The 11,617-nt window shown below is 32.5% G+C and overlaps 1 long non-coding RNA gene across 1 annotated transcript; it reads right to left on the bottom strand.

The window, feature by feature from the left end:
• Positions 1–5,382: 5,382 nt before the first annotated feature.
• LOC136275305 (uncharacterized) lies at positions 5,383–6,889 on the bottom strand. The gene is made up of 3 exons (XR_010713872.1): positions 6,787–6,889; positions 6,353–6,446; positions 5,383–5,803 (listed from the first exon to the last, which is right to left on the bottom strand). It is a non-coding gene; the product is annotated as an uncharacterized lncRNA (long non-coding RNA).
• Positions 6,890–11,617: the final 4,728 nt, after the last annotated feature.

Genomic DNA, 11,617 nt, shown 5'->3' with positions numbered 1-11,617 from the left:
AAATTCGGCTCTGGAATTGTTCTATTAATCCCTGCTTTCGGTTACATATTGATTATATTATTTGAAAATATAAAATACACTACACTCTGCTTAGTTACAATAATCTAACTATGACTCGGGACAGGCCTTCACTACAGTTGAAATGCCTCCCATATACCCGTAATGTAGCAAACAATTGCAGAATCGCTCCGAAACGATTTTCGAGAAACTTTATGAAGCTGCATTGAAAATAACAGTCGAATTAGTAATAAAAACCCATTTTGAGGCTGTAAATACCATTCATCTAAAAATTTAATTCATATTAATGAAGAATTTTTCACCAACGTTTTTTACTCGCTTCGAATTTACAAATGTACATATGTCTTTCGAGATTTTTTTAAATATTAAATGCACTGAGTTAGAGTTAGGCCTATCTACCGTATTTCCTTTGATGAACAGAAAATATATATATATATAAAAAATTTTAATGAAAATTTACACGGATTTGTAAGATCGTTTCTGAGTTTATCCATGCAAATGTGATATTATGGAAACATAAACTAAAGAGCCTCCAGTGATTAAAAGTGAATGTAATGCGCATGCGCAATATTGTAAAATCCAAAAAAATGCAGACGATTTCCGGATTTTTTAAAGGAATTTTCGTTGATTATTTAAAATTAGCGAAGCTTGATTCGGAAAAAATAAAAACAAATAAGTAATCTTCAAGTACTAATGATGTTTAAAATATATAAAACAAAAGACAGTACTCTTCCGATTTCTCGGTATTAAAGCCCAAAAATTCGAGTCTATTATTTTTATATAGTAGTATAGATGTCAAATAGTTAACCTGGAATACAAGGATCTGTTACTTCTTTTCATAGAGGTACCAGAATCTATAACCCCCTCTACAGTTAGTGTGTAGATAAGTAAGTAAGTCGGTCAGTAAGCACGTAAATGATCTATAATAGTGACCTGTGTTTCATAAACAATTTCAAAACCCATGTGCTAATTTACGCATTGTTATTCTTAAATAGGATAGGTTATCTGCACATATACGCTGAAAATAAGAATTTAGCAATTTCTCAGGGAAAGTTCGATAGACTAGTGCAGTCCGAGTCTGACAAGTTAATTAATCGATGGTAATAGTCAATACTAGTGAAGAATGCGGTTCTAAGTTTTGAATAAGATGTACAGTGGATTACAAAAAATGAAATTCGTCTTTTATGGCTTACACAGAACATATAATAGATAATTGTTTACTTTCTCCTCCTTAAATCGGCCCGTTTCTATTCTGATACAAAGACGATTCAAAGTATCTGCTTGATGGTTAATCGCCCTCACTTTTCACCATGATGTTAATTAGTCAACCTGCAACCTGTGCAATCCATTCTGGAAAGTTCTTTCCATCAAAACTAGGTTCACGTCAAATTTGTTACATTTTATTTTTTATGGTTTTTTTTGTATTTGAAATATGTCCGATCCAAGGTATCTGCTATTGTGCTTGATGAGCGCGTTCTGCACTTTTCACGTTAACTAGTCAACCCACTCTCTTGGTTCTCCCGCTCTGAAAAGTTCTATCTCTCTCGTACTTTGCAAGCAAATGAGTTCTATCCATCGAAACCAGATCTCAACTTCTATGAATAATCTAATAGTACGTTCCCAGTAAATATATTTACTCTTTACCCCAGCCGGCATTTCAGTGATAAAACAACGTTGTTTCAACGTCAGACAGCAACGTTGAATCAACGTTGAAATATTGTAGGATAAAGTTCAGGCAACGTTGTTTCGACGTAGAATTGGTGTTAATATCTAGTTGAAGATATGTTGATGTGACGTTGAAACTAGATTTTAAAAAGTGATTTTTTTTAAGTGTTGCATTTAATTATACAGTTCTTATTTGTTTGCGTTGTTTAATGTGTTTTGACACTTTATTTCTAAAAATTATAGATTCGAATTTGAAAAGTCGCCGTTAATATAAATCATGGTAGTATAAATGAACACAAACAAACAATGTGTATTCCGCCAAATGATATTCATGGTTGTTTTCAATGAAATAGTAAGAGCACATGATGTAAACACAATATTGTAGAATCCAGAACGGTCAGTTCTTCATGTGCATTCTGCAGACTGTTCTAAAAATACTCCAAAGATACTCCAATGTAAATATAAAATAGTCTAAAAGCTTTAAACAACCGGCACTTTACTGAAAATGAACTCCGTGTAGTGACACGTATTTCACAAAATAGAAGTAAAACCAAAAAAAAAAACTCAAGAAGTTGGTTTAAAAGTTGAAATTGTTTATACAGTTCATCTATTAGGACGTTGTTTCCACGTAGAAAAATGGCTGATGCCTTAAACGCCAAAACATGTTGGGTATTTAACGTGAAACCACGTTGAGATACATGTATGGTTTGTGTTTAAATGTTGATTCAGCGTTGAATTATAGTTCACCAACGTTGCAACTTGAATTTAACCATACCTCAACGTTGAAACAATGTTGCGTGCTCACATGGTACGTTATCATTCAATATTATTTCATTGCAAGGATATATTTTGATGCAAACTTTTTAATTTCGAGAGAATTGTCTATCGTTTTTAGTTTTCTTATTAATATCGTGTTTTAAAAACAAGACTATGCATTTTGGACACATACAATTCGCATGAATTTCCAATAACTACTTTGCTGCGCGTTGAAGAAATGGGGATTGAATATAAAACGTTTGTTATAAAATTCAAGGCAGCAATAGTTGAACTTTTTTCTACTAGACAGACATATTTTTGGGAGTTGATTTTAATCAATTCTCCTATGCACTTACGCGGGCAAAGCGAAAGTGAAACAGTGTTTGGACCTAAGCACAAATCAATTATACCGCTGACAACACTTAGTTCTTAAAAATAATCGATAAATTCGATGCTATGTATTTTGAAGCATTGTTTTTTCAAAAAAAATTTTTATTAATAACATGGAAATAGTAAGATTTTAAAATGTACAAACCGTTTAGATAATTTTTAAGTCGTATGTATTCCTACGCTAGAGTTCAATGTTTCAATGTAGTCTCGTTCAACCAGACGCTTGGGTGCCTCCGTTAATATCCAACAAAACAGAGTCTCTCTTGCTTGTCGGAGATAAACAGAGACAGCCGAGCGTTTGGTTGAACAAAACTAGAGTTCAATCTTGCCTGGATCCATACAATTTCTCAGAAATATTTCGATTACTGATACTACATGTACTTGCCATGCAAAATCACATATCGTTGATTTTGAATAAATGATATTCGATAAAATCAACTCCCGTCAGTACTTCAGTACTTTGATTGTTTATAGTCGCCTCCAAAATTTGGTCGCTCTCTGACGCTTTGCCAACATTAAAAGCATGATATATATATATATATATATATATAGAGAGAGAGAGAGAGAGAGAGAGAGAGAGAGAGAGAGATTTTAAGCCTTTACTACACAATATGCATAAAGACACACCAAAAGAGCCCAGCTTTCAGTTAGAGTGTTGAAGCAAGCATGCGCTAGATGATGTATCTTTTAAAAAAAAAAACTTAGTCTAATACAAAAAATTCCATTTTCGGTAAAAAATAAGTACTATTTGTAATATTAATTCGTAATTAATACAGTCATCATATTTTTATTATGACATTAATCAGACAGTTTCTGTTCATAAACTTGAATAAGATATCTTTTGGCAAAATTAAAATCTCCACCCTTAACGTTATCTCGCACATATGTGATTTAAAAAATGAATTTCTTTTAAACAATATGTTATAAATAGTTTGTGAATATAGTATTAAGATGCTTATAAATGAAGGTTTTTTTGTTGTACGAAGTATTTGAAAAACTGTCCCCAAGACTCTACATTTATTGAGATAATCGAATATAATATAAACCTGAAAAAACAGTGGATTTAGTTTTGGAATTTGTTTTGAAAAAAGTAACCTAGCAACAAAATTTTATGATAAACGTAATGACTTCAATGTTTTTGTAGTCAGCTTTCCTTTCCATTACTGGCATATAAAGGTTTTGTCTCTCAGTTCGATACGCAAGGGCATGAACTACGTATAAACAGTTTTCAAGGCGAGACAATCTGCTGATAAAAAGTTGATAAATCAGGACTATCAACAGTCACGATTAATGTCATCTTTTTAAAAGTTCTATAGTCAAAATAACGACATTGTCAGCAAACACAGTATTCCATTGGTTCACATGCTGACTGTCGTTTTTCATACCTATTGTTAGACAATAATTAATCACCTAATTGTCTGCGGATTTTCCGTTTTTTCTGATTACGACAAAGAACACACGGTGGGTGTGACCGATCAGGAGAGGATGCTCACTCCTCGATAGCACCCGATCCTACCTCTAAGTTTTTTAAAGAATTCCATGTCTGCTTTGCTCCTGTTTTGTATTTTCCTTTGGACTATTGATTTTGAACACTGTTCATCACCACCACATGTCATGATATACATGTAAATAGCTATTTATTTTTAAGTGTACTCAGTTGCTCTGGTGATCAATGCGACCGTTTGCCCAATGTTTTCAAACCTGTGTAATGAATCATATATTTAGGTATCAGTTTTATAGCTCATTAACATTACATTAACCATGTAGATCCGGTTTTCGCTCCATCATTAAAAAAGTTTTTTTTTGTTTTCTCTTTTTAGTAGTTTCCGTTAATAATGATGACATTATTTTGCCTTAAATATTTTGTAAATTCATGATTAATTCATGATAAAGTGAAACAGCTTATTTGATGTATTATCCATCTATTTGAAAAGGGGAAATTCTCCAATACATGCATATTGCATCTAAAACAAGTTTTAAAGTTCTTTATATCATAAGCCACAACTGATGCTGTTGTTGGAATCTCTTTACTGCGTCTTGGAAGGTTTTTTTTTTACCGCCTCAAGATGTCTCATATTATAGATATTGGAATCAGTGAGCAACATGAAAATAAAAACAAGTCGTTTTTTATATAACCAAAAACCTTAAATTGTGCTTCCATCTAATACATCTTCTTAACCAATTTTAACATTGCATATCTGTAATAATTGGTAAGAATGAAAAGAGATTGATTAAATAAATTTACCTTACAGCTGTAACATATATGTTTGGTTAAGGTAGTGAAGCTCTAGATATTGCAACACTTATCAAAACGTTTATAATATACAATTAGATTACTAAAAATCATTCCTTACTTATTTTAAGAGCATTACCTGCTTGAAATCATTTTACAACAGCTGGGAAAGAGGATAACGTACATATCATATCTCCCTATTAACCTGTGATCTAAGGTATTTTCTATAAACCTTTGCTTCAAAACACGACTGAGATCAAATAAATCCCTCAATCCTGTCTTGAAAATATCCATGGCGTATCCACGTACAAAAGGAGCATGTCTTTATCAAACAGTGAAAATTAAAGGGTGTGGTATATAACAATTTTACTTTAGTACACACCTAAAAGCGCAAGGGCATTTAAAACTTTGATGTACTATTTTAACATTTTTGTAATTTCATTACTTAGTGGAATTGTAAATGATTTGTTGCATTCTTTATTCATGTGGAAAGCAACATTTCCTAATAAATGCACATATGCATCTAATACAAGTTTTTAATTTCTGCATATCATAAGCTACAACTGAAATCTCTCTCCTGCATCGTGACATTACAAATGTAAACAAACTGAATAAGCTCACAATTTTATTATTCTATTTCCCCACAAAGAAAGATGATCAGCTCAGCGTGGATAACATAAGCCGGTCACTTCAAAGATCCGTATATACCAGCGCCTGAAACACCCACCACAATAGTATGGCCTGTAACGACACAAACAACATTTGTACGTAAGTGATCTAGTTATTCATTAATCATCCTGGAACACAAAGACTAGTTACTTCTCTCATGGACATGCCATCGTCTGTAGCATCACCTACAGTTGTTAGGACTAAAACGACAATGAACCTACACAGTAACTACGCTTGTCTTACGCACTGGTGTTTCGTAATTGTAGATATTTGTTTGATATTGTAACAGATATTGTAGCATCTATTGACAATATTATTATAAGTTCTATGTTAAAAAGGACGGACAATTATAGTAGAAGCAAACTAACTGTATTAATAATTCATATATTGGTACGGGCATCTACAAACTAAAAAAACCACACGTGATGGTTAACGTTTTATATTTCAGCGGAATATTGGAGCATATAGTCATTCGTAAAACATGGTTTTGGCAAATTATTGCATCCAGCCTATAGATATTTTATTATCATTACAAATGTACGTTACCTTCATCTTACCTAGTTGCTCATACCTACATATATTGACGGAAATTGTTTAAACAGACTGTTTTATTTTCCTTACCTGCAATAAGCCCCTCTTATATTTTTGCAACCAGCATAACGTTCACGGCATGGGTTTCTTTTACAAAAAACTCTTGGACGATCCTTTGGACATTCTGTCAACATTTTTAGAATTATCAGCTGAAGTAATACATACTAATATTAAAAGGAAATAAAAATAAATTTGAGTGAAAGCGGTGTAATCTTGCTTTAAAACTTATTTGCAGAATGTTCCTTTGAAAAAAAAAACAGTTTGTTTTTGTTCCCTTAATCTCTCAAGAAATTAAACGTGCATGTACAGTGAATAATCATTATTTGCATTGTCTACATATAAAAGAAAAGTTATGAATTGCACACACAACAATTAATCAAAAGATAATTCTCATTTTCAATGTAAAAACGGACTACCTACAAATGCATTCACCATTTAAATAGTTAACAAAAAATGTAACATACCAGACCGAAGCAAACCGTCTACCATGATCGCAAAAACGGCGAAAGACAATGTTAAGACGAGTACTTTCATGTTGAAAAGTTTTGATAAACTTGTGTGTAAAAGTATTCGATATAAATATATATATATATATATATATATATATATATATATATATATATATATATATATATATATATATATATATATATATATATATATATATATATATAGACACTTGGAATTTCCTTTAAAACGTTCAACAGATTAATCCACATTGTCATGGATAAATCAAGTTTTTTTATTAACAGACGAAGAATGTGTTTTCCAGATTGAAATTAACCCGATAAACTGCTGCAAAACTTGAAATGAAGACTGATCACAGAGTTGTTTGAGTTTAACAGATTGGCGAATGTAATGATAAGTAAAGGTAAAAATGAATATTGAAAATGTGAAGTACCTTTAGCTACTTAGGTTATTTTATATTTCCACAATCATTCGTCCGTAAACATGAATGTTTTTTAAACCTGCACTAAAAATAGCAGAGCAATTTTTAATTCAATGAACCATATTCGATAAGGTCTTATTTCCCAGGGTTTTTTTTTTCAAAGTTGAAGACAAATACTCTATGATATCGAGAAAATAAAACATAGAACTGAATATGTTAGCTCCTGATATCTATGAATTTTACAACACCGATCATTCATAGTGCTTCTATGACGTCAAGTTAATGGGTCATTTCCCATTATTTCCCCAAATCATGAAAATTTAAGTTTTTCTTCATATTTCAATCAGTAAGAAGTATAAAGCACAATGTTGCACTATTTTCACATATATTATTGTTTTCTCTTTTTAATTTGGAGAGAGTTGAGCAGGAAATACAATGTACTTCAAAATTCATGGCAGCAACTGTTGAACTTTTTTCTACTATACAGGCATAATTTTGTTTATAGCCGCTTAGAAACTTAGGTCGCTCTCTGACGCTTTGCCGACATTAAAATCATGAGAGAGAGAGAGAGAGAGAGAGAGAGAGAGAGAGAGAGAGAGAGAGAGAGATTTTCAGTCTTTACTACACCACAATTGGCATAAAGACACACCAAAAGAGCGAATCCGGGATGGTTCGCACCTATGTTTCGCACGTCCCTCGGAGCGAAACATCTCACTGTATTAAGATATTTAACTCGTGTTATTTTTGCTCTGAAATTAATTTAATCTAAATAAGAATTGAAATAAGTTATAAAAAACATTGAAACGGTGTTTGCATTTGTATATGCGCCGCTAGTATTATATTTTTTTTTTCGTTTTCGTTGGGTTTTTATTAAGTCATTGAAGCCATGGCCTTATTATAAAGGTTCAGATCAAGAGGTATTAACTGTGTTGAGATAACAATTTTCTCGCATTATCACCGGTGTGAGATCGGTTTGTCCGGTGTGAGACAGCAGTGTGAGATTTTTCTGTCTTACACTGTGTATTACTACGCCGTTTTAAAACGTAAACAAACGTTGTCTGCTGTAGGGAAATGCAAAATAGTGCATTGAGATTATCTATTAAGTAATTGTGTTGCTTAATTAATTACAATTTTTCATATTTTAATTGAAAAAAACTGTTGTATTCTTTCATTTAACTTGCACTATTTGAAGCACGCGGAGGGATAAACCGAAAGTAATCTTTTGAACGTCATAACAGAAAGTTGTCAAACATCATTTTTTAAACTAATATAATGCGAGAAAAATAATCATTCATTATATACGAGTGTGGGATAGTGAAATTCCACCTCGGGGCCAAGATTCACAGTCTAGGACTCGGCAAAGCCTCGTCCTAGACCGTGAATCTTGTCCCCTCGGTGGAATTTCACTATCCCACACTCGTAATAATGAATGATTCTATTAATATCACGTCTTTTACTTGAGATTTACCAGTATTTTTATGAAAATACAGGGGTGTTATTGCAGGTAATTAAGTACTACAGATCTAAAGGTGGGGATAATTTAATTACATAACTTTTCTGCTTTAAACTTTACATTACCGCCTCTGCATCCATTCAACTACCATTTTTGTATGTGTGATATTGTTTGATAATTTCTGTTCCCATATATTTATGAATTTTAAATAATTATGTCATTGGAGAGTGACATACAAATTACTGAAAAAAACACACAAAAATACACACATATAAAGTTCTATATGCAGAATCATTACTCCTAGTATAAGGAATAATTTGAGATAAATATTCAGAGACATACTTTTTGAGGATATTGTACATAGTGGTAAATTAGAAAAAAAATTGATAAATTATCTTTTAAAACAACTTGGTAACGATTATTTGCACAATTCCGTATAAGCAAAATAATACTAATTTTTTTATAGCACACACATTTATTATCGAATTCATTTTTATACTATTTTAAGCAGCAAATACAACTAAATAATTAAGATATGGTCCTACTCAAGTGACATTAAAAATACTTTTAATGTTTACATAAAATTTAAATGTTTATTCTACCGACACTGGCTACATAAACTTAACATTTACATGTTTCATAAATCATTCATTGTTAACAATATATTAAGTGCATTTTCAAAGATCTAGGTTTCAATTCTACACATTATAATCCTACTTACACCCATGAAAAATGACAATAACAAACGTTCAACCATCTCAAAAATCCATAACACGAAATACAAATTCAAGCAGGACAACAAGTACCTCCAAAAAGATGGAGATAGGATAAGGTGACTAAAAGGAGTGTCACAGGGATACAATTGAATATAATTTAGTATTTAGTAATTCATTTATTTACTCATTCATTCATCCATACATTTCATTATTAACTCATTCATAGTTTACTCGTGTTTGACTGGTATTCGTGTTCTGTCACGTGATTGTGTTATTTTGGGTTGTGATTTACCAAATACGGTAATAGCTACTGTATGTCTATATTTGGTAGTGGAAAAAACAGGTTTTCATGGGTGTGTATGGTCAGTGCGCAAGTGTGAGTGATAACACTTAATTTATAATGCTTTGCACCATGATTTTAGAACATAACTCGTTTGCCAGCAGACAGCGACAGTTTTACAACTGGTCTGACTTAATAGTTTGAGATTGTCACTAGTTTCAAACTATTACTATTAAGTTTTACTGAAGGCGAATTTGGTGAGAAATACTTTCTTTAATTGTTTTTATCTTAAAATTAAAATATCTAAATATTATAAAAATGTATGCGTCAATTGTATGAGTGTTTTCATTTCAGGTCACCTTCTTATCATCATTATTATTCACCACTGCCATAATAAAGTAATGTTGGAAACTGGACCATCCTTTTATTTATTTATTTATTTTGTACGAGGAATAACGACCCCGTGACAAATGGCGCCCAACGCATCCAACGTATCCAACGAATATTCCAACGTAAATTCCAACTTGTGTTCCAGCAGATAGGCCTAACTTGTGGAAAACACTGGGAGTTTCGTCTGGCACGTGCGTACGACAAAGTCGACTCGGGTGACCGAATTCCAAATATAAAACCGTCATCTGGAAAACAGAAATACCGGTATATATATTCATGTGAGCGCTCAACTATTTGATTTTGTGTGAAATACATCACTGTGTTTCCTGTTATTTCTACTTCATGTATTGAATATTCTGGCCAGGCCATTGGAATTCCGGAAGATAGCGACCGTATATACAGGATCCGTGCGGGATTGACTGTTATCGGGTCAAAATCTAGGACGGCGAGGAAAGTCGAACACTCAGTTTCGCTTGAGTGACTCCAGTGAACTTATTGTGACCGACTGCGAGTGATATAATTTTACACTGAATATATTTTATGTGTTTATTCTCATGTCTATCATTGTACTGTTTATCATTTCTTTCATTTCTCATGTTGCTATTGTACCATTCATCATTTCATGTGTGATAGAGCTTGCGTGTTTAGTTAGTGAGTTTGAGTAACCTCGCGTAAACTAAATAACTTTTATTATACTTAAATTTCAGGGCCATTGACAGCTGACAGATCCAGACGAAGACAATCAGATTTGTTACTAACCCTTTACTGCACTTACTTGAGCATATCAAGCACTAATGGTTTACAGAATGTGAGAATCTTGCAGAAAATCGGTGAAATTCATTTTGAATTTTGGTTTCAAGTTTGAGTTGATTTTTCAGTCGGTTTACTAGTTCTGAAGTGTTTGTACTGAACCCAAATTCTTTGTCATCTGTTTTTTGTTCTTAATACAACTATCATTATCATTCATTTGCATGATTTTATACTTATCATATAGCTTAGATTAATTAATAACTGTAGTGATCAGTTAGTGCAGTAGTGAGTAGACTAGTTTGCATTAAGTGTTGCTTAAAAGTATCTAGAGTGTCGGTTGAAAACAATAGAGCAATTTAAGTATTCATTCTAGTGCCGATTTATTTTCAGCTTTAAATTCATCAGTTTGCAGTTTGTTTTTGTCAGATTTTGAATTGTTGATATGGCAGAAGGAGGTGAAAACCTAACAGGTGTTGATCAAGAAGCGGGAGCAAAACCAAAGAAGGGGCGTGGCCGAGGATTGTCAAAAACAAATACATCTTTGGTAGACCCAGGTATAAAGCAACCCGGATATAAGGTAATAAGTAACCAAGAATATGACGATCTTATGGCATTGAAAGCTAGCACTCCTATCATAGGAAATGCTGGACCATTCAATTTCCCTGGTTCGAATGCATCATTACTGCAAAGTAATTTTGATGTAACACCTAAATTACCTATATTCAGTGGTAGTCTTGAACCAAACAAGAGTGAAATTAGCTACGATGTTTGGAGTTTTGAAGTGAAATGTTTACAGAATTCGCATGCTATTCCTGAG

Source organism: Magallana gigas, chromosome 5 (genome assembly GCF_963853765.1).
Source record: "Magallana gigas chromosome 5, xbMagGiga1.1, whole genome shotgun sequence".
Taxonomy (NCBI): Eukaryota; Metazoa; Mollusca; class Bivalvia; order Ostreida; family Ostreidae; genus Magallana; species Magallana gigas.
The sequence above is the reverse complement of the archived record's forward strand: the minus strand, read 5'-3'. Positions and strand labels throughout refer to the sequence as shown.